This window comes from Panthera tigris, chromosome B3 (assembly GCF_018350195.1).
Source record: "Panthera tigris isolate Pti1 chromosome B3, P.tigris_Pti1_mat1.1, whole genome shotgun sequence".
In the NCBI taxonomy this organism is placed as follows: domain Eukaryota; kingdom Metazoa; phylum Chordata; class Mammalia; order Carnivora; family Felidae; genus Panthera; species Panthera tigris.
This window is the reverse complement of record NC_056665.1, coordinates 41,529,946-41,552,890: the sequence shown is the minus strand read 5'-3', so window position 1 is coordinate 41,552,890 and position 22,945 is coordinate 41,529,946. Positions and strand designations below refer to the sequence as shown.

The following is a 22,945-nucleotide window of genomic DNA, read 5'->3' as shown; positions in this document are numbered from 1 at the left end:
AACAATGGAAGATACAATTTGACGGATTTAGATAAATATGACACTGGGTAGATTGTAAGTCAGTGGCTTGATGGCTTTGGGAACAAGGGGAAGTGATTGCATATACAGCACTGGCTGCACAGGGGAAGTGAGCCCACAAGGATGGGTCCAAGTTCACAGCCCAGAGCAGGAGCAGCCATAGTGTATGACAATGAGTCTCTTTCGAAGTTCACATGCTGCACAGTGTTTCACCAGTAGGCACTCTAAAGAAGCTTCTAGGCTTCAGAGCTCCTAAAAGAGCCCAAGACCAAGACCAAGAACCAAGGACATTCAATGAAAGGAAAAGTTTGGGGAATCATCAGAACCACACATTCAGGACATCCAGAGCTGGGCATTTTCTTCCTTGTCCCACTTCTAGGTTGCCAGCCACCCTCCTCCCACTCGCTTGTTGTGCTTTTCCTTTCTTCTTCTCTATTTCATTTATTCCTCCCCCGTGAACGTTCTCCATCTTTCATTCTGAAGAATCAATGGGCTAGGGCGCCTGGGTGTCTCAGTCAGTGAGTGTCCGACTTCAGCCCAGGTCATGATCTCGTGGTTTGTGAGTTCAAGCCCTGCATCGGGCTCTGTGCTGACAGCTTGGACGGAGCCTGGAGCCTACTTTGAATTGATGTCTCTGTGAAGAGGGATTAGCTAGGGCAGTAGGAAGTAAACTCCGAAGACCCTGTCCCAGGAAACAAAGTGACAGTTTTACTTGTTACACTTCTGTATTGTTTGAAGTTTTGGGATTGTTGTTGTTGTTGTTGTTTGTTTTAAGCAAATCTGTTACACAGTGAAACAGTCACACAAGTCAAATTTTAAAACCATTGAAAGAGGCAAATGTTTTCTTTTTTGAAGTAAAAAGAAGCAACAGACAACTGTTAAAGAACAAAAGTGCAACTGAGTACATTTGAAGCTCTGATTGGCTTTATGAAGCGATTCAAGAATCTCGCAAGTGGAAGTGAGCTTCCGGAGAGGAATTCGACCACATGGAAGGTTTTTATAGGAAAGACAGTGGGACAAAGACGTCATTAGCAAAAGAAATGATTGTTCCAGGAGAGGGCGCTTTCTCTTTGGGAAAAGGGCGGGGGGGGGGGGGGGGGGGCGGGTCTCATCATGCAGATTACTTCATCTCCCCTTGGGTGGGGTGGAGAGGACCCTCGGGACAGGTTGCCTCATTGGTGCTGGCTGGCCTGCATTTGTAGGGAAGGTTGAAACTACAGTTAGGTTAGGTATAAAGCCCCCGTTTCAAGACTTGGCCTCAGTAACGCCGTGTTGAGCCGCTGGTTCTTTTTCACACTACCTAAGGAGAGTCTACAGTGCCAATAAAAGCAGGGGCAAGATCCCAAATAGCAAATGCAGAGGAAAGGTCTCAGATGACAGGCAGTTAGTGCCTCCGAGAAATCCCGTTCTGCAAACACACAGAGCGAGCCTCGAGAAAGAACCCTGATAGGAGGGAAATGGCAACTGATAAGAGGTGGATCATTTAACAACGTCAGCAGGGAGGACAAGGAGACAAGGCAAGAGCAGCAGGAGTCTCGAAGATTTGGAAAGCTTGAGGCAAATACAGAGAATAAAAGGAGCTGCCATTTCCGAAGCCAGGAGGGAACATTCCAGACAGAGGAGAGCTGGAGAAAAAGGGACCAAGAGGAGGAAGGAGAGAGCAGTTAGGGCTTGCACTGCAGGAAAAAGAATGGTTCCGATTTTTTAAAACGTTGTACTAGGGAAAGCTTCCAAACACATATAAAAACAGGGTACAGGGGCACCTGGCCAGTTCAGTTGGTGGAATATGTGACTCTTGATCTCAGGGTTGTGGATTCAGGCCCCACACTGAATGTAGAGATTACTTAAAAACAAAATCCTGAGGCACCTGGGTGTCCGACTCTTGGTTTCGGCTCATGACATGATCTTGTGGTTCCTGGGATTGAGCCCCGAGTCAGGCTCTGTGCTGAGTGTGGGCCTGCTTGGGATTCTCTCTCTCTCTCTCTCTCTCTCTCTCTCTGCCTGCCCCTCTCCCCCCATGTGTGTGTCCCTCTCTCTCAAAATAAATAAACTTTAAAAAAATCTTTAAAAAAAAAACAGCAGTGTAGTTACAATGAATCCCTGTGTACCCATCACCCAGCTTCAACAATTGGCAGCTCATGACCAACTTTGCCTCCTCTATACGCTCACCAACTCATTACCCCTTCCCTGGGCTGGCTTGAAACAAATTCAAGATTCAACATCCTTTCAGTGGTTCTCAGACTCGACTGAGCATCAGAACCCCCTAGAGGGCTTGTTCAAACATGGATTGCTGGACCCCACCCTGGGTTTCTGATTCTGCAGGTCTGGAGGGGGACTGAGAATTTGCATTTCTATTTATTTACTTTTTTTAATGTTTATTTATTTTTGAGAGAGAGACGACAGACAGAGCACAAGCAGGGGAGGAACAGAGAGAGAGGGAGACACAGAATCTGAATCAGGCTCCAGGCTCTGAGCTGTCAGCACAGAGCCCAACATGGGGCTCAAACTCACAGACCTCAAGATCATGACCTGAACGGAAGTCGGACGCTTCACTGACTGAGCCACCCAGGTGCCCCAAGAATTTGCATTTCTAACAAGTTCTCAGATAATACCAGTGCTGTGGATCCAGGGGCCACACTTTGACAACCACTGTATTATTTCATCTGTACATATTTCTCTTTCAAAAACGACCCCCTTATCTAAAACATAATCACAATGTTGCCACCACTCACAAAAATCTATCGTAATTCCTTACTATCATGTTTTCCCAGTTGTCCTCTCGGTGGTCTTACCAGCCACTTGTTGATCTGTGCTCCGGACAAGGTCGGGGCCTTGCCGTTGGTTAGTCTATTTTCTACTCCTCTGGTCTAAGGGGTGGGGTTTGAATGAGTAGCGTGAGGGTCGTTTGGGCGGTAGCATTGAGAGATGTGCCACTGTGTATTGTGAATAGAGCACAGCCTTTGGGTCTGAATCGCGCTCTGCCACTTGCGACTGACAGAGGTCGGACCTGCCACCGAAGTGCTCTGAGGCTCATTTGCGTCATCTCTGAAATGAAGAGAATAAGCCTATCTCATGGAAGACTTGCGAGAACTGCACGAACATCAAGCCTGTGGCATGGTGTCTGGTCACCTGTTGGGCTAAGGAACCAGAAGGCATGGTCGGTAGCAGCTCTGTGACCTTGGGACCTCAGGCACATGCTTCCCTAAGCTCCAGCTTCCTAACCAATAAAATGGAGATGATAATAATAGTACTTTCGTGGGGTGTGAACGAGCTAATGGGCGCAAACAGCTGAAGCATGGCATCTAATGTGCAGTAAGCTCTCAGATTTGTTGTTGCTCTTAGGAAAATACCAGTTATTATTAGGAGCACAACGAATGTCACTTCTCTTTCACCTGAGTAGGAACGCCTTCTTAGAATCTTGGTTTTCAGAGTGACGGGCTGGGAGATCCCAGGCCGTGAATGTTCATGTTCCCCATCTCACTTATTTCTTAGTTTGGTTAATGGCACCACCATCCTCCCGGGTGCCTGAGTTAGAAACTGGGGGTCGCCTCGACTCCACGCCACATTCAAGTGCATCATCCATTATGAGGGTTTCCCCCTTCAGGTTGCCGCTGGGATCCCAAACTGAATGAAAGAACCTAATAGCGCCCGGTATACAGCAGGTCCTTAATCAACACTGATGGTTTATTTTTACTTCCATTGCCTCTGCTCTCCTTCTGACCACCGCCCTCCCCCCACCCACACTGCCCAGCAACTCCCCTCCCCAACCTCCCTGGCCCCCCCACCCCCCCGCCAGCCTCTCATTCTTCAGATGACAGCCTTTCTCCCTGTTTCTCCCCCTCCCCCACCCTGTCTGCAGTGCAGTCTCCCTCATTCTCCAGCTGTGTAAGGATCCACTTTCCTTTTGTTGTGCCTCTCTCCCTTTGTCCCTGATACTTCCGGCTGCCTCCTTCCCATAGGCCTTCACTCTCGTGGGTTTTTTTAAATGTTGATTTATTTTGAGAGAGAGAGAGCATGCACAAGCAGGGGAAGGGCAGAGAGAGAGAGAGAGAGAGAGAGAATAGCAAGCAGACCCTGTGCTGTCAGCAGGGAGCCCGAGGTGGGGCTCAGTCTCGTGAACCCTGAGATCATGACCTGAGCTGATGTCAAGAGTTGGACCCTTAACCGACTGAGCCACCCAGGTGCCTGGCACGTTTTTGATAACGTGTTCTTGGCTACGTATGTGAACTTAAAAAATACATTATGTTTTTTTGCGTACATTCTGTTCTTAAACCCACCTACCACATCTACTTATCCGGCCCCCTGGCAAATACCCTCAACTCCCCGCGGCCAGTACTACAGTGAGACGAATGTCTTTGTTGATGATCCTTTAGGACCTGGACAAGAGTTTCTCTGAAGCATATGCCAGGAGGGGAATCACTGAATCATAATATCTATGCCAATTTCCTTTGACAAAGTACTGCCGGGTCATCCCTGAGAACTACAGAACTCTCGGCATCTGAAGACTCCGTTGTCCAAACCCTTCCACTAACAGACTTGATGAAACTCTGGCACGGCTTCAGTCGCTTAAGGTCATCCCTGGGATGATCCTAGCCCCCTGGAAGGGCCCACCCGGGATGAAAGTTCAGTGCTGCCAGGAGAATTTGCTGTTCGTTCCCGCAGATGGGCCCCGAACCCCCTCAAAGGGCAGTTACTTTAGAAAGCTTGCAATTATGAATTCTTTCTCTGCCCTTTGAAACGCAAAGCTACCACCTCAAACTGTTTCCTAAAAGACCTAAGAGGAAACATTCAGGGAGATAATGCTCCTCTCCCGCCTATCCCTGTGGGAGGACAAAGACCTAACTTGAGCGGGCACCTCGTTGCATCTCACACCACTGCCTCCTTCATAAAGACTGGAGAATTTGTTTCTCCTCAAATAAGCACCAATTAACGAATCCAGGTAGCCTTGTCACATGGGCTGAGCCCTCTTAACCCCCATCTCAGTATCTTTCCCCTTGCACATCCTTTCAACACCTCCATGTTGAAACGTTTCCAGCCTTTTGTTTTGAGGATGTTGAGTCCCATTCCCTCTGGACTCATTTTCCCTGTTGCAACATAGTTACTGAATAAAACCTGTCCTCGCTGCTTAAACTCGTGTCCAGCTTTATTTGTGACATGCGCTAGAAAAGTCCTAGCAGTGTACTTTCTTCCCAGCAGGCGACCAGAAGAGTTTCAGACCTTGCGAGAATTTCATATTACCCAGTCCCCTAATTCTTGCCAGCCTCCTGGGTAAAAAGAGATCTCTTTTGCTATTGTTTGGATTTTCATTTACCTGTAACGGGTGGGATTGAGCAGAACTAGTGGACTTTCTTGTGTGAGTCACATATTCATATTCTTTGTCCATTTTCCTACTGGGTTCTCCATCTTTTTCTGATTGATTCGTAGGACTCTCTTATACATCTAGGTAATAATCCCTGTTGGTTTTTGAAGTCTCAAATATTTTTTCTCAATCACCTGTCAGTTAATTTTGGTAACAATATCCATCATTATCATTAATTTTGACATAGATCTCTCCATTTTTTTGGCCTATGATTGTACTTTTTAGGTCTTGGTTTTAAAAGAATCCTTCCCCACTTTAAAATCATAACTATATTCTCCTACATATATTTCTGTGTCTTTTTTCGTAGGGATGGTTTTCACAGTCAATCTTTAGTGTATCTGAAATTCACCTTTGTTTATGTGTGTTGAGGCTTCAACTTAAGTTTTCCCCATGTAGTGAGTCAGTTTCCCTGTACTATTAACTTAGCAACTTACCCTGTCCCCACTGATTGTGGTACTTTTTTCCTGTACATCAGGTACACTCACACCCAAAAGCATATACGTTTCTGGGCACTTTATGGCCCTTGGTCTCCTCACACGTTTCTGCACCATAGTGTTTTTTATTCCATGACCCTGGAGTATAGTGAGGTAAGTCCCTCCTCTTTGCTCTTTTCTCAGAATTATGGATTTTGATTTTATTCTTCTAGATAAATTTCTGAATATGCTTTACCTTTCCACTCAAAAAATTATTAGATGTCTATTGAAATTGCCTTACATTTTTAGATTCACTTTGGGAGAATTGGGATCTTTACATGTTAGGGAGTCTTGTCTACCAACATGGCATATGTCTCTGCTCATTCAAGTCTTGTATTGTGCCCTTTAATAGTTTTACATTTGGCTTCCAAAAATGATTTTGAACTTTTCGTTAATTTTTAGGTACTTTATAATTTTGTTGCTCTCATGAAAGGAATCTTATTTTCCATTATATTTTCTGGTTAAATATTGCTAATACAGAAGAATGCTACTGATTTCTGAAAGCAGACCTTGTTCCTGACATCCTTGCCAGGATTCTATTCATTCTGGGGTGATTTTCTATATGGATAATCAAATCACCTGTCAATAGTGACAGTTTTGTCACTTCCTTTCCTTTTTTTTAAATTTGAGAGAGAGAAAGAGAGAGCAAGCATGCAAGCATGGGAGGGGGCAGAGGGAGAGAGAGAGAATCTTTTCTTTATTAAAAAAATTTTTTTAATGTTTTATTTATTTTTGAAAGACAGAGAGAGACAGAACAGGGTAAGGGCAGGGAGAGAGGGAGACACAGAATCCCAAGCAGGCTCCAAGCTCTGAGTTGTCAGCACAGAACCTGACACGGGGCTCGAACCCACAGACCATGAGATCATGACCTGAGCCAAAGTCGATGCTTAACGGACTAAGCCACCCAGGCACCCCAGAGAGAGAGAGAGAGAGATACAGAGAGACAGAGAGAGAGAGAGAGAGAGAGAGAGAGAGAGAATCTTAAGCAGGCTCCATGCTCAGTGTGGAGCCTGAAGTGGGGCTCAATCCCATGACCCTGGGATCAAGACCTGAGCCAAAATCAAGAGTCAGATGCTTAACCAACTGAGCCATCCAGGCACCGCCCCCCCCCTTTTTTTTTAATTTAAATCCATGTTAGTTAACATATGGTGTAATAATGATTTCAGGAATGGAATTTAGTGATTCATCACTTAAAACACCCAGTGTTCATCCCAACAAGTGTCCTCCTTAATGCCCCTTGCCCATTTAGCCCATCCCCCCACCCAACACCCCTACAGCAACCCTCAGTTTGTTCTCTGTATTTAAGAGTCTCTTGGGGTTTGTCTCCCTCTCTGTTTTTATATTATTTTTGCTTCCCTTCCTTTATGTTCATCTGCTTTGTATCTTAAATTCCACATAAGAGTGAAGTCATATGATATTTGTCTTTCTTTGACTAATTTCACTTGGCATAATACCCTCTAGTTCCATCCACATAGTTGCAAATGGCAAGATTTTATTCTTTTTGACTGCTGAGTAATATTCCATTATATATATATATATATATATATATATACACCACATCTTCTTTATCTATTAATCTGCCAATGGACATTTGGACTCTTTCCATACTTTGACTATTGTTGATAGTGCTGCTATAAAGATGGGGGTGCATGTGCCCCTTCGAAAAAGCATACCTGTATCCCTTGGATAAATGCCTAGTAGCGCAATTGCTGGGTCGTAGGGTAGTTCTATTTTTAGTTTTTTGAGGAACCTCCATACTGTTTTCCAGAGTGGCTGCACCAGTTTGCATTCCCACCAGCAGTGCAGAAGGGTTCCTCTTTCTCCACATCCTTGCCTACATCTGTTGTTGTCCAGGTGTCCCTTTCTTTTTTTTTTTTTTTTTTTAAGTAGGCTCTACACCCAACGTGGGGCTTAAACTCACGACCCTAATAAGATCAAGGGCCACATGCTCTACCAACTGAGCCAGCCAGGCACCCATTGCTTCATTTCAAATCCTTATACCTATTACTTCTTTTTCATGTCTTAACATGTTGGCCAAGACCTCCAGTATTCTGTTGAGAAGTAGCATTTCCTGTTCTTAGAGGGAATGTGGATCTACCTGAACCTCTTATCTCCTTCCTATCCCCAGGGGCTAAGCCTGCCTTCATGTAGCCACAAGCTCTATTTCCTACTCGTGCAAGACTGGTGATTCTGTTTTGCCATGTAGTAGAGTTGGGATAAACCCTAATCTGTCCATGGAAATATGGGGGAGATGTAAGTTCCCCCACCTGTGGCACCTTTCCTCTTCCCCTATAGACTGTAGTCACATACACATATACCCTGGGACCCAACTATTTGCTGTCTCTCTAGAAGCTTCTCACAGTTATTACATTAGATACTCAGATTCACCACTGCTCCATTTCTGAGGTGTTCATTCCCAGCACTGGGTTGAGGAAGGTAGCCAGTAGCCTAAAATGGGTTGCCATTTTGTCAAGATCCAGAAGCCAGAGTGACATTTCTCAAATAATTCCCATCATGAGAGTGCTTTAATCATAGACCGTTGAAGGCCCTCATTATAAATTAATAAGAGCATTCAAGGACTTGACAAGGTGGCCTCACCTCCTTTTCTGCTTACCACAGCATACCCCACACTCAGACCATCCTGGGTGATCTCCTTTTCCTGAATGTGTGTCCATTCAACCTTATCTGTTTACCATCAGTTCCCTCTGCAAGGGATTCTCTCGCCGTTTCTCCACATTGAGAAAGCCTAACCATTCATCAAGGCTCAGAACAAAAGTCATCAGTCTTATGCTGTCTTCCCAAGTTTATCTCATTGGTGTAAATCATTCCTTCCACCATGCTCTCCAGAGCACTTGACTATCAGATTTGCCTTACAGTTTGTTGTTACTTATCTAACTGTTCCATTAGATAGCAACGTCCAGAAGGTCAAGGACTGTGTTCTATTCATCTCTGTCTCTGCAACAATTCCTCGTACACAACAAATGCTCAATATAAATGCTTGTTCATCAAATGAAAGGGTAGAGATCACAAATTACAGTCGTGAATAAAGATGAAGTAATGCCGATCGAATGTGTATTTGCAGAGATGTTGTTACCTGCAGTAATAGTCGGCAACACGCAGATAGGAGCGAGAACAGACCCCGTACGTGCCTAGTCATTCTCGTTATTCTGTGATAAACCTTGCGGGTGCTATAGTGACAGGTGTTCAACCTGTGCAGTGCGGAGCAACCCTGGGGACAATTGGGGAAGTTAGCGTGTGGGCAGACATCCCTGGGTCTCTCCTTCTGAACGATACTTCTTTTTTTTTTTTTTTTTAATTTTTTTTTAACGTTTTATTTATTTATTTATTTTTGAGACAGAGAGAGACAGAGCATGAACGGGGGAGGGGCAGAGAGAGAGGGAGACACAGAATCGGAAGCAGGCTCCAGGCTCTGAGCCATCAGCCCAGAGCCCGACGCCGGGCTCGAACTCACGGACCGTGAGATCGTGACCTGAGCTGAAGTCGGACGCTTAACCGACTGAGCCACCCAGGCGCCCCTCTGAACGATACTTCTACTTATGCTGTATGCTACAAAGGCCCTTGAACTGTGCCACTTTACAGATCAAGATTATAAGATACCTGGAAAGGGCTTTCGAAATACTACCTTTGGAGCACCTGGCTGGTTCAGGTCTGACTTTGGTTCGGGTCACGATCTCACGGTTCTCGAGTTTGAGCCCCACGTCAGCCTCTGTGCTCTCAGCACGGAGCCCACTTCAGATGCTCTGTACCCCTCACCCCGTCTCTCTGCCCCTTCCTGCTTGCTCTCTCTCTCTCTCTCTCTCTCTCAAAAATAAATAGAAACATTTTTAAGTACCTTTACTTTTGATAGGAATTTTCAATAAGTGGGAGAGATTGGTCATGTGGTAGAGGAAACATGGAAAAAGTAAATGAACAAACTGAAGTAAAATTAATCACGTTTGTATTGTTGCTTTTCTTTGAATGGTGGTTTCTTCTGTGCGTTTATTCTTTTTGGTTTTGCCTGTCTAGGCAATAAGTAAAGAAGGTAATATATATATACACACATATATAATTAATATATAATGATATAAATATATCATTATCATATAATAGCTGAGATAAGGAGGAATTAAATTACTTTTCTTCCATAGATTGTTGCAGCAGTGGCCCTCAAATCGTTCACACCTCCCTGTACGTACATCCTTGGGTAATACCTTTCACACTGACTCCAGGCATGGCCATGTAACTTGCTTTGGCCAGCGATAAGAGCAAATATGACATTAGCAGAAATTTTATTTTTTTTAACATTTATTTATTTTTGAGAGACAGAGACAGAGCGCGAGTTGCGGGGGGTGGGGGCAGAGAGAGAGGGACACACAGAATCCGAAGCAGGCTCCAGGCTCCGAGCTGTCAGCACAGAGCCCTATGCGGGGCTCTAACGCACAACTGTGAGATCATGACCTGAGCCGAAGTCAGACAATTAACTTACTGAGCCACCCAGGCACCCCTGACTCTAGCAGAAATTTTGAAGGGCTTGCATATTGACCTTGCCATCTCCTACTGCTCTCTGGTCCCCTGAGACTGCCATGGTGCGATCACCACGTGAAGCCTGGGCTTGAGGATGAGCGAACATATAGAGTAGAGACAAGCCATCACAGCAGAGTCCCCAAGAAAGGAGCTTATCAATCTTCGGGTATGTGAGTGAGGCCAGCCAACCCCAGAGGAGCCACCTACCGACCTCAGAGATCCATCACATCAACTAGATCAGAAGAACTGTCCAGATGACTCACAGAAGCCTGAGAAAAACTAAATGTCTGTTGTTTTAAGCCATTAAGTTTTGAGATAGTTTGTGACACAGAAAAACCTAACTAATACATTCCTCAAGAAAGCCTACTCGGGCTAGAATCTAGAGGTCCTGGTCTCCAGGTTCATGTTCAATTGCTGTTACTCCTTTTCTAGTCAACGCTCAGGTTGAGATATGCAAAACTTATGTATCTTAGGTATGCTCAGGCCTCTTGAATTCCTCGAGGGCAAAGGTCACGACTTTATTTTTCCAGTTGGCTTAGTACATCACTTTATTCATAAAATATGCTCAGTACAAAGTATTACTTTTTCTGAAAGGGAGTGAAAGTTTAATTCTTACAAGGATAAAGGTAAATTACATGTGATATGTATAACCCTCAAACTTTATATAGGACGGAGGTATTTCTAGTTACAAAGAAGGTTTTAGACTAGCTATCTATCCTAAGAGAGAAGACAGAAAGGAAGGAAAAAGCAAAGGCCATGTTTTTGTCCCCATGATACAGAAGAGAGTCTTGCAGAGTCACTGGCCTGAACAACTTCAGGGAGCAACCATTCACATTGAGGTCTATACTAATAGTCTCCCCCCCAGTTGTGCAGTGCGCAATGTACACAACTGTACACGAGGCCCCTGCCTGGCACATAGTAAATGTTGAATGAATGAATGAATGAGCAAATGAGTGAGTGAGCGTGTGTGTGTGCCTACACATCATGTTTGTGGCATTTAGCAGAGTTTTAACTGGAAAGAGAAATAAGCCAAATTAGAAGGAGTATCCCTGTTTAGTGGGCTCCCAGAGCACAAACCACTTTGCTTTTGGTGTGGAAAAGTGAGAAAATAGCCAAAGCAGCTATAGATTCAAAGAAAAAACTTTCACCAAATGTTTGGTTAATGGTGACACCTAGTGGTAGTATCCAAGGTGTGGGTTTTCCTTGGAGTAATAAACTATTTTATTTTACACGTTAGGGTAGCGGAGTCCTTGGGAAGGTCGATTCCTGCTCTCCTAACAGATTGGGCAGTTAAGGCCGATCGGCTTCCCACGGTCAGCACAGCTGGGACATTTGTTGTTCTGGAATTTAGCCCTGGAGAGGGCATTCCCTTGCTGCTGCCACAGAGACCTCGGAATAAATGCCAGAGGTGGTAGGAAACTCCCTTCCTTCCAGTGGTACAGGGTCACTCACTGTCACTTAAGACAACTGTTCTCATCTTTTCCACATATGTCTTAATCTTTCTCCCTCTCCTTCCTTTGCTTCTTCTATTTGTCCATTGCCCAAATCGCCAACCCATGTGGCCATTTAGAATGAAATGAATTAGGGGCGCCTGGGTGGCTCAGTCGGTTGGGCGTCCGACTTTGGCTCAGGTCACGATCTCGCGGTTCGTGAGTTCGAGCCCCGCGTCGGGCTCTGTGCTGACAGCTCAGAGCCTGGAGCCTGTTTCAGATTCTGTGTCTTCCTCTCTCTCTGACCCTCCCCCGTTCATGCTCTGTCTCTCCCTGTCTCAAAAATGAATAAATGTTTAAAAAAAATTTAGAATGAAATGAATTAAAACTAAATGAACTGAAAAATTCAGCCCCTCACGTTTCAAGTGCTCCACAGCACTGGTGGCCACTGAAGTCAGTGCAGAACACGATCATTTCCATCATTGCAGAAAACCCTCCAGGAAAGCGCCAGCCTGGAGTTTGGTTACCTACCTCTCCAGCCTTCCCTCTCTTTTCCTTCTCAACACCTCTTCTCTAAGGGGTGATTCTGCCGCCTCCCTCCCTCCCTGCTCACTCCGGTTTATTTGGTGGCTTTCCGTGTTCTGTATATTATTATGTAAACTCGTTGAGGTGACCTTACCAAGTGAACACAAAAATATATAATCATATTGGACAGTTTATTCAGGACAGTCAATGATTCATAGCATCTTGTTTTCCATGCATTGGAACACATCAAAATATTTTTAAACTCAACACATCAACACATCATTTAAAACAATTATAGCTCAGGCTTTCTGTCTCTCTCTCTCTCTCTCTCTCTCTCCTGCTTTTTAAATCCACAGGTTTCTGCCCTTCTACTTTGTCTTGAGTTAAAGTGGCTTTAAAATTAAACAGTATATCTTTTTTAATGTCTGAAAAAAATATTTTTTAAGGTTTCATTTTTAAGTAATCTCTACACCCAAAGTGGGGCTTAGACTTACAACCCCAAGATAGATTGGGAGTCGCATGCTCTACTGACTGAGCCAGCCAGGTGCTCCAGAAAAAATATTTTTTATGCATAGAATAGCTTTGAAGTAATATACCAGAAACTTTTGGTTGAATACTCTTTTATAATATCTTAGTTTTTACCAGATTTTTTTGCATGTGTATATTTGTATCTGTGTATGTATTTATCTCTATGTATAACTTTTTATTACTTTTTAGACTTTTTTAAAGTTTATTTATTTTGAGAGAGACAGACAGTGCCTGTTCAAGAGGGGCAGAGAGAGAGGGAGAGAATCCCAGGCAGGCTCCTCACTGTCAGCACGGAGCCCGACGTGGGCCTCGAACCCACGAAACTGTGAGCTCATGACCTGAGCTGAAACCAAGAGTCAGATGCTTAACCAACTGAGCCACTCAGGCGCCCCTGTATGTATAACTTTGTAAATTAAATTGAATTCTAAATCACTTTTGCAACTTAAATCCTTTCTGAAAATAAATGTCACAACCCTGAGAGGATCCAACCAGAGGCTTTGCAGGATACATGAGCTCTCGGAGGGAGAGTAATTTCTGAATGAGCCTGCAATGTTTGGGTGGTGACCCATCTCTTTAAAGAGATCAGGCGGGACGGGGCGCGGTGGGGGTGGATGTGGCACTGCATGAACTTCAGATTTATGCCTAATGACAATTTGCCAAGAATCGGAATGCACTGACAAGTGGCCCTCTTGACTGTCGATAGGAAGTTACATTGGCTGGAGAGTCTTCCTTTTCCTTCCCACCCATGATTAGAGAAGAGTGACTGAGAGCTTGTCCCCTTGGTGCCCATCTCGAAAGGGACCTTGGAAGGTGCTAACAGCTTGGATCCTCCCTTTCAGGGGCACACTCACCCCCCCCCCCACGTCTCTGTAAGGGCTTGATGAACAGGGTGAAACTTACCATCTCTTGGGGCACTTGGGTGTCTCTGACGGTTAAGACTATGACTCTTGATTTCGGCTCAGGTCATGGTCTCACTGTTCGTGGGTTTGAGCCCCTCTGTGCTGACAGTGCAGAGCCTGCCTGAGATCCTCTCTCTGTCCCTCTCTCTCTCCCTCCCCGCCCCCTCAAAATAAATAAATGAACATTAAAAAAAAAAAAAAGAAGAAGAAGAAGAAGAACATGGGCTCGGGGCATGATCTCACGGCTTGTCAGTTCAAACCCCATGTCCGGCTCTGTGCTGACAGCTCAGAGCCTGGAGCCTGCTTCGGATTCTGTGTCTCTTCCCCTCTCTCTGCCCCTCCCCCTCTCACGCTCTGTCTCTCTCTGTCTCTCTCTCTCTCTCTCTCTCTCCTTCAAAAATAAATATTTAAAAAATTCTTTTAAACAAAAAAAGAACAAAGGTTACCATCTTTCTTCCTTTTCCTCTGATCCCTCGGCTAGTCATGGCCACCTACCCTCCGTAGAACCATCAGCTTTCAAAGAAGAAAACCGGATAAACCCTGAGATCTCTCCTGACTTCAAATCTGGTTTCAGCTCAAAGTTACTTCAGAACTTGGATTTATGCAGCATTTATGTAAAGACATGTATCTCTTTGAAAAGAGATTTGGGGACCAGGACAGAATCACCATACTTCCATGATAAATAACGGCTCTATTGCCAGTATGAGAAAAAGGGAAACTGAGGCAGGGCACAGTAACTGTGGTGTGTGCTGGGATTTGCAGCCACTACTTTTGACTTCCCGTAAGCCAGTTTGCATCAAAACCATATAATCATATGCCCAGACCAAACTGTAGCATCTCTGTGTGGATTCCTCTAAATAAAGTGCCGCCTGGACCATGCCACCCAGGGGAGTTGGTTTGTGGTTCCTTCTGACCGTGGACGCCTGTGGTGCCAGCCTGGCTCGGGCAGAATCATGGTCCTTCTGAAAGAACAGGCGTTTATGTGTCAGCTCCGTGGGACATGCAGGAGTCCGTTTCTAATGGTGCTCTGTGATGGGAAGACAAATAACATCCCATCCCTTCCGTGGAGGACCAGCATGGTCCTTATCCCAAGGCAGACTGGCCATGGAAAATGGAAAACTCAGGATCATCAGTGCTATGAAGGCCCATGAAACACTCCTAGTCCATCCCCAATTTTATGGAGAGGGAAACTGAGGCCCCAAAAGGTTAGGGGGTCAAGCGACCTTCCTAAGATTATATAAAGGGAGTACAGGGCTGCAGCACAACCCCGGCCCCTGCCAGGCCTCCCAAACCATTTGGTGCTGCCTTGTCTGCACCATCCCAGCGGCCCCGAAGCCCCCTGTGCAAAGACTTCCTCTAGCCTCGTGGAAAGATGCAAACACCTTCATAGTGTCCATTCGTTAATATGAAGATTCACATACTGAGGATTACTCGGTGAGTGTTTTCAGGTCAGATTTTTTTTTATTTATTAATTTTGAAAGAGAGTGCGTGCGAGCAAGAGAGGAGCAGAGAGAGATAGGGAGAGAGAATCCCAAGCAGGCTCTGGGCTGATGGCGGGGCTCGAACCCAGAAACCCATGAGATCATGGCCTGAGCCGAAACCAAGAATCAGGCATATAACTGATGGAGCCACCCAGGCACCCCTCAGGTCAGATTTTAAATGTAGATCTGTGCTAATAAATTAGCTAGTAGCCACAGGTGGCTACTGAGCTCTTGAAATGCAACCACATAAACATGCTATAACTGTAAAATACACATCAGATTTTGAATAGTTGTTATGAGAAAAACAAACTTTAATCATTTTCATACTGACTAAATATTGAAATAATATTTTAGATATATTAGGTATTATTTAATGTATTATTAAAATATGGGTGTATTTCTTTTTACATTAAAAAATTTTTTAATGTTTATTTATTTTTGAGTGAGAGAGAGAGAGAGAGGGAGAGAGAGCATGAGTGGGGGAGGGGGAGAGAGAGAGGGAGACACAGAATCCGAAGCAGGCTCCAGGCTCTGAGCTGTCAGCATAGAGCCTGATGCGGGGCTTGAACTCACAAACCGTGAGATCATGACCTGAGCCGAAGTCAGATGCTTAACTGACTGAGCCGCCCAGGCGCCCCAGACAGGCTTCTTTTTATGGCAGTCTCAGGGCATTCTGAGTGATAAGGGCAGAAGCTGCAAGTCCTTTTGGGTTCTAGGCCCTGAACTCACGGGATGCCCGCTTAGCCATCTGATATCAGTCAAGGCAAGTCACAAAGCCAGCCCCACTTGAAAGAGTAGGAAAATAAACTCTGCCTCTTGGTGGGAGGAGCTGCAAAGAATCGATGGCTGGATTTCATTCACCACACACATGTACTAAAATATTCATTTACTCTTTTGAAATCTACATAACGCACGGCAAACCTAGAAAGCATCGTCTCAATTTCCACCATCTCCCTTAACTGGTTAAAAGGAAAAGCAACTATCGCGAAACTATCCAAACACAGAAGGTTTAATTCTATTTAAACCTAGATAAATGTGTGGGTTTTTTTCAATGGAAGAATAAAAGGGGGGCGGGGAATGGACTTTTAAAGAGAATGATGAAATGCAGGCCTGGAAATGGAGTCCCCAGCAGGAACATCTGCTACCACTTAATATTTAACTGTGTGAGCCCCAGACGATGAGAATGGGTGGGATTTTAGTGTTTTGGAACTTACTAAGCACCATCTATTTGCTACACTAATTTTTAGTTGATGTGGTATTCTGTATTTTAGGAAGACAATTTGAAGGGCACAAAATAAAGCTAAAATGAATATAAGTGAGCAAAGTGGGGGGAGCCCCGCGGGACAGCAGGTGAAGGGGGTTAGCAGGAGTGTAGCTGGGTATTCATTAGATGTGATTGTTACATTAAGTATCAGTTTTGCACTAAGACAAAATGCATGAAAGAGAAAAAAGGAAAGGGGAAACAGCGAGAGGAGGAGAATCTTAAATGTTAAAAAGTGCAATTTGTGAAAAAGCTTTACTTCCAAAAGAAAAGAAAATTCATTTAATTTTGGAAGAAACTCTTTCTCAAACAACTGCCGTTTTCATCTCCAAACCCAATCCACCACATGTGAGATTGCGTTCAGTTAAAGAAAACATGTTCTGGAAATGATTTACACACTCAGGCATCAGGAAAAGTCACTGATAAAAGTGAATGTGCAATTTTCTTGGGGAGAAATGACCAATGACCACAGGGATTCAGAGAGTATGGAGTGGAATCAAGGGCTGGGGGATCCAGGCTGAAAACAAGAGAGAAAATGTAAGCCAGGTGAGAATGATCTGGATACGAGAATTGCAGGCTACGAGAATTGCAGGCTACGAGAAAGGGAGATAACTGGGCAAGAATCTGCTCGATTCCTCCCTACTGGGATCCTGCAAAAGCATTAACTGGCCTTTTAAAAATGAGAAAAAGGAGAAGGAGAAACGAAACGAAAAGGAAGACCCCGAGACATCACCAGCCTGGACCAAAAGCCAAAATGGGGCGTTTAGAGAGAGTTGCAAGGCCTGTGGCAGCTGTGGGGTCCTGACCCACCCCTCGCCAGCCATTTGACCTTGGGTGAGTAATATGATATCTTTGAACTTCAAGTTCTTAGTCTGTAAAATGGGAGCCGAAAGTGATGCACATAGCTTGCCAGGCACTCAGTAAATTCCTATTATTCTCTCGGGGCGAGCTAAGCTCCTGCCATTTTGTCACGCTTCCTGTCTCCTCCTCAGCCCTGACATTTAAGCTCATTCAAGACAGGCCCCGACTCAGGCACGGCAGCTTTGGGGGTCCCAGCAGAAGCGGTGAATAGTTTTCCTTCTGGTTGGGATCTCGTGGGGCCCAAAGGGGCAAACCTCAGCACAGCTCTCATTTTTAAACATTTTGTTGCCTTAAGAGGCAAATGTAAATACTTCCCAAGAGCCTCAGTAGATTTCCAAGCGTTGCCTGTGTTGCGGCATCTGCGTCACCCCAGAGGTAAAATGCTTAACGTTTTTAATGTGGATTTTCCTTCTCCCGAAGCCTTTAAAAAAGATCTATTTCTCTGAGTGCCTTTTGCCAAGAGACAAGAGAGTAGAGAACATGCCTCTGTTGAGTTTTACTTCTAAGCATAACGTCATCCTTTGCATTAGCTGAATTCACTTTAAAAAATACTTACTGAACATTTACTATGTGCCAGGCAAATAGAGGAGCTCAGGTGAAACAAAGAAAAGTGAAACATAGTTCTTGCCCCTGAAGAGGGGCAAGAGGTCCAGAGGGAGCTAAACCGAATACACACTCAGGGACCCCCAATCAGGTAGGAACAAGGTAAACCGGGGAGTTTGAAGGAAGGGTAGCATTTTCTCTAGATTTTTATCACATCAACAACATTCTAATAAAAATAATGCTCCAATGAATAGTGATTTTCTGTTCTCTGTGCTCCCTTACACAATCTTATTCAAGCATCTATGTGATTTTTATAGTATGTTCACAGTACAGTTTTGTGCTCTCCTAAGCATCAAGTTATAAGCATTTCCTTTTGCTAAATACTCTCCATCATAATTTCCCTCTGTTGGTGAATGTAATTGCCTTTACGGTCCCCCACTGTAGGATGGTTGGGCTATTTCCAGTTTTTTCATAGTTAAAATTTATGATGTAAAGGGTATCTTTACGCATGTAGCTTTTTTTCTTCTTTAGTATAATCTTATTTAGGTTAGGTCTGCAAAGTAGGATGGATAGGGGTCGAAGGGCATGAACATTTCTGTATCTCTTGAAATATATTGCTCTGTTGTTTCCAACACCCTCCCCCAAAACTTGGACCCATTTACGATGTCACCAGCAACCTGTTTCTTCAAAACAATGTCAGCATTGGGTGATTTTTTTTTTTTTTTGGCTTTTTGTTTTTTTAATCTGATGTCATAGCTATGCCATGATGCCTCACTGCTATCTTAATTGACATTTCTGCAATAACTTTTTCCATATCCTTCCTGGTTGTACCTCTTAGTGAGTTCCTGTTCAGGGCAAGGGGGCAGAATTCTACAGGCAGAGAGCCAGTGAACAGGCCCGTTGGGGAAAACAAATGGCTCAAGCAGGTGTCGGGATGGAAGGGAAATGCAGACTTTTTGGTTGGGGGATAGGGTATACCAAAAAGAGAAATGGTGGTGGTGAGGCTAGAAAGGGAAGTGGAGACCAGCTTGTGCAAAAGTTTGCTTTGAATCCTATGGGTTTTTAGTGTAACTGGTACAAAATGCCTCATAGGAGCGAACAGTGAGATGGCCTGAGTCTCTTTACCTTGATGAATCTATGTGACCAACACCCAGAACAGCCAGCTTCACGACCCCCTATTGCTTCTGTCCAAACAAGCTCCTGCTGCTCCCTTCTTTGGCACCCGGGGCCTGCTGATTCCCTGGCTCCTGCCCACCTGCCTCACCTCCAGTCGCACACTCGGGGAATCCTGGCCCGCCTCCTCAGCGGTGTCCCGCACTCACCCTCAGCATGTGGCATGGGTCATGCTACATGGGCTCTCTCCACCTGACCCAGCCCAGGACCCAGCATCAGTCCTGAGCATTGGCTCCCCAGTCCTGCACTCCTCCTGCGCCCACCCCGGCCCCCTTGGGGATGTGTTCTCTCTGTCCCGCAAGAGGGTTAAAAACCACCAGACTGGGAAGGAGGCATCCACAAGGCCATCCTCACCTACTGGGAAAACTGGGCAGCCTGAAACAGAGCTGTAGAGGAGTGTGTTGTCCTTTGAGAAAGCACCTAGGCCTTGGTTCCTAAGCTTGGTGGAATCTTACATAATAGTGTTTGCAAGTATGAGAATCTCAGCTGTGAAATAAGGCTCCCAAGACAATGGCCTGGGAGCACTCTCTGACCCAAGGGTTGCCCTTGTGACTTTCTATAAGCAGACCTTTTGATAGAAAGCCCTTGGTTCCCAAAACATGCCTGTGGGAAATTTCATCCCCCCACTAAGCCTCAGTCTCCTTATCTGTGAAGTGGGAAGAATAAAACCTATGCAAGGTGTTGTGAGGATTAAACAAAATAATGTATACAGAGGACTCAGTGCCTGGAGACACTCCATAAATGGTGGTCACGATAATTTGGGTTGATTTGGTCAGCTGCCTGCCTCTGTGCCTCTTCTGAGCGCACCAGCCTGAACACCCACGATGAGATTATTGAGCATCTGGCCCCAAGCCCTCAGGCCGGGGCCATTCCCTCCAACCAGATCTGTAGACCAGAGCTTCCTTTCAGACATCTGTGGTGGGTCCAAATGCGGGTCTCCCCGATGCCCGCCCATGTTAGTAACAACTGTTCCTCCAGGGCAGGGAGGGGAGAGCCAAAACCAAATCCATGCTGGACCTTGATGGGAGGGGCTGCACCCAGGGGCCTGAGGTGGGCGGCTTCCCTCGAGGCATCGTGGCTTCCACACTGGTTAGGGGCCTTGCAGCACGTGGCACCGCCCAATCTCAGGGGCCACTGGTGGGCCACGTACTGAGCTCCCGGTGCTCTGCTCAACCCACAAAGCCAATGTCATTTTCTCCCAGTGCCCTCCAAATAGGAGCGGGAGAATGCTGAGGGTTCTGTCCCTGGGTTCTCTGTGTGGACAAGCACTACTCTGTCTCCACAGGAGGAAGGTGTGAAGTCATGTCTGTGGCAGCCCCGTGGAAACAACAAAGAGCTACACAGTGTCAGGCTCCCAACTGTGAGTTTTGGCGTGAGCCCCGCCCCTACGATTTACTGACCCCTGGAGACCAGCTGCAGGTAGCGTGTTGTGATATTTGAGCAGATTGCATGGTTCGCCAGCATGGTTTTTCAGACAAGGCAGATGAAATCACACCCTCATCAAACTGGATAGACGCCCCCAGCTGGGGTCTGGCGTAAGCTGTGTTGATGATATCATCCGGATTCCAAGCTTGTCCCCACACTTACCTGGTGCACAGCCCGAAGGGAATTCTGGCAGCTCCAAAAAGTAGAAAAACAGTTGCTTTTGATCCTGGACTATACTCTGCTCTCATATTGTGGGAGAGCAATTATTAACTTGTCTTAACTTGACATTCAAAACCATCTCAGTGTCTGGTTTTTATTAACTATATCCCACCAGACAGCCTAAGACAAGTGAAGGAAAAGGTAAAGCTTTGAACGTTATCTTAGAGACCAGCTGGAGGAAAATTAAAAAAAGAACAATCATATTAGCATGTATTCAGTGCTGCCCTCCGCTAAATCCTGCCTGCGTTCTCCCTTTTTCTTGACAATGATGTGGGAATCTCGTATAGCCATTTGCCAAACAAATGGATTTCAGCTATTGGAATAATCAGTATTTGGTTTTTACAATGAAAAATAAATTGAGCTTTATGTCCACATGTAGTAAAGTAATGGGGATGCTTTTCTCTCTACACCAAAACACAAGTTGTGGTAAATGTGTTGGTTGCATGACTTTTGTACGTTCTTTGACTAATTCCATCTCTTCTTCCTGGGGTAAGCTCACTACTTATATTTGCAGAGGCTAAAGCATGCATTTAAAGGGAGGCTCCCTGGCCACAGCTCATGTTGCTGCTCTGTGCACATGCTGTTCTGTTCCTCACTGCAGAGGGCCCTGCATGCACATAGGCTGACTTCGTCCTCGTGCTCCCACCAGAGCGCCCTTGGCTACCTCCTGGGCCCCTTGCTGTGCACGTCAGACACACTACCCGCCTTGGGGAGGACGGATCTGGGGAAAAGTTCATCAAAGGGTCTGGGGCTCATTTCAACAGAGAATTCCAGGGCCCCAGGCACCACAGCCTGATCTGGAAGGTGCATCTTGTCCCCGACCCCGTTGGCTCCATCTTGCTCCATGGGGGAAGAGCCCAGGATAGGAAGGCCTAAGCACGTGGTCCCGTAGAGCTGAGTGTATAGGGCAGGAACCCTGACTGCCTGATCCAAGGGTGACATTTAATGGTGTGTGCCAATGCCAGCCCGGATGGGAAACCAAGTGGAGAAGCATCGGCTGTTCTGGCCCCAGAGGGCCAATAAGTATATCCCTGGACCCAGTGGAGGTCCCCAGAGTGGAGCTGACAAGGACTGGATGCCCTCTCCACCTAGATATCATGTGGGTTTGTTTTTTTTTTAAGTTTATTTATTTATTTTCAGAGAGAAAAAGTTAGCACATGTGCATGCAGGGTTGGGGCAGAGAGAGAATCCCAAGCAGGCTCCGCACTGTCAGTGCAGAGCTCAACACAGAGCGCAAACTTATGAACCCGTGAGATCATGACCTGAGCCACAGTCAAGAGACAGACACTTAACCAACTGAGCCACCCAGGTGCCCCTATGTCAAAAATCTCCTTAGCCTGGCCTCAACCCATTCCTCCCAACTTAGTCCCAGCATGTTTCCAATTAAAGGTTAACCTCCTCTCCCCAGTAAAAGGATCTAGGCCTAAAGCAGCTACTTCAGGAGGCTTAAGCCATGAGGCCCCCCCAAGCACGCAGAACCGACTAGGTGAAGTAATCAGAGAGAAGGTTGGCTCAAAGGCTAGACAGAAGAACAGATGAGAAAAATGAGTCCTGCTTCTATTCCTGAGTATAGTACCTGGAGAAAGGGGTTTACAGACCTAGAATTTAGTGGGTAAAGGCATCATGCAAAAGCAGGACTTGAAACCTTCCACTTAAGTCAATAAGAGCACTGAGCCTCAGTTTCTTCACTACAAAACAAGAATCTACCTCCTTGCAGGGATATTGTGATGCGTATGTGGAGATAATGCAAATGAAGTGTTTTATGCTATCGAGTGCTTCACGTATGTAAGGGCGTGCTACTGGGTAATCTTGGAGGTCTTTTCGAGTCACTTGGAAAAAATAGTTTTGATGAGGTATACTTTGTGTACCATGAAATTCACCCATTTTAAGTGTACAACGCAGTGATTTATTTTTGCACAGTAACAGAGTTGTGCAACCCTCGCCCCGATCCAGTTTTAGAACATTTCCATCGCCCCAAAGGGACCCCTGATGCCCATGTGCTGTAGAGTTCCATTCGCACCACCCCCCAGTCTGAGGCAACCATTGATCTGGTTTCTGTACCTTTGGATTTGTCCTTTCTGGACACTTCACATAAATGGAGTCATACGATACATAGTCATTTACATTCAAGTTACTTTTTACAACATTTTATATGTTGTCTTTTCCTTTTTCGCTCTGTAATTCCCAACTCACCAGACGAATTTATTCTAAAAGTTTATGTCTTGC

General features: G+C 45.4%; 1 protein-coding gene across 1 annotated transcript in view; it reads left to right on the top strand.

Annotated features, from left to right (window-relative positions):
* Positions 1–21,011, top strand: part of APH1B (aph-1 homolog B, gamma-secretase subunit) — a 139,619-nt gene extending 118,608 nt beyond the window's left edge. The window contains exon 7 of the mRNA XM_042988698.1: positions 20,361–21,011. The gene's annotated coding sequence lies outside the window, so the exon portion shown is untranslated. The remainder of the gene's footprint in view (positions 1–20,360) is intronic.
* The last annotated feature ends 1,934 nt before the right edge of the window (positions 21,012–22,945 follow it).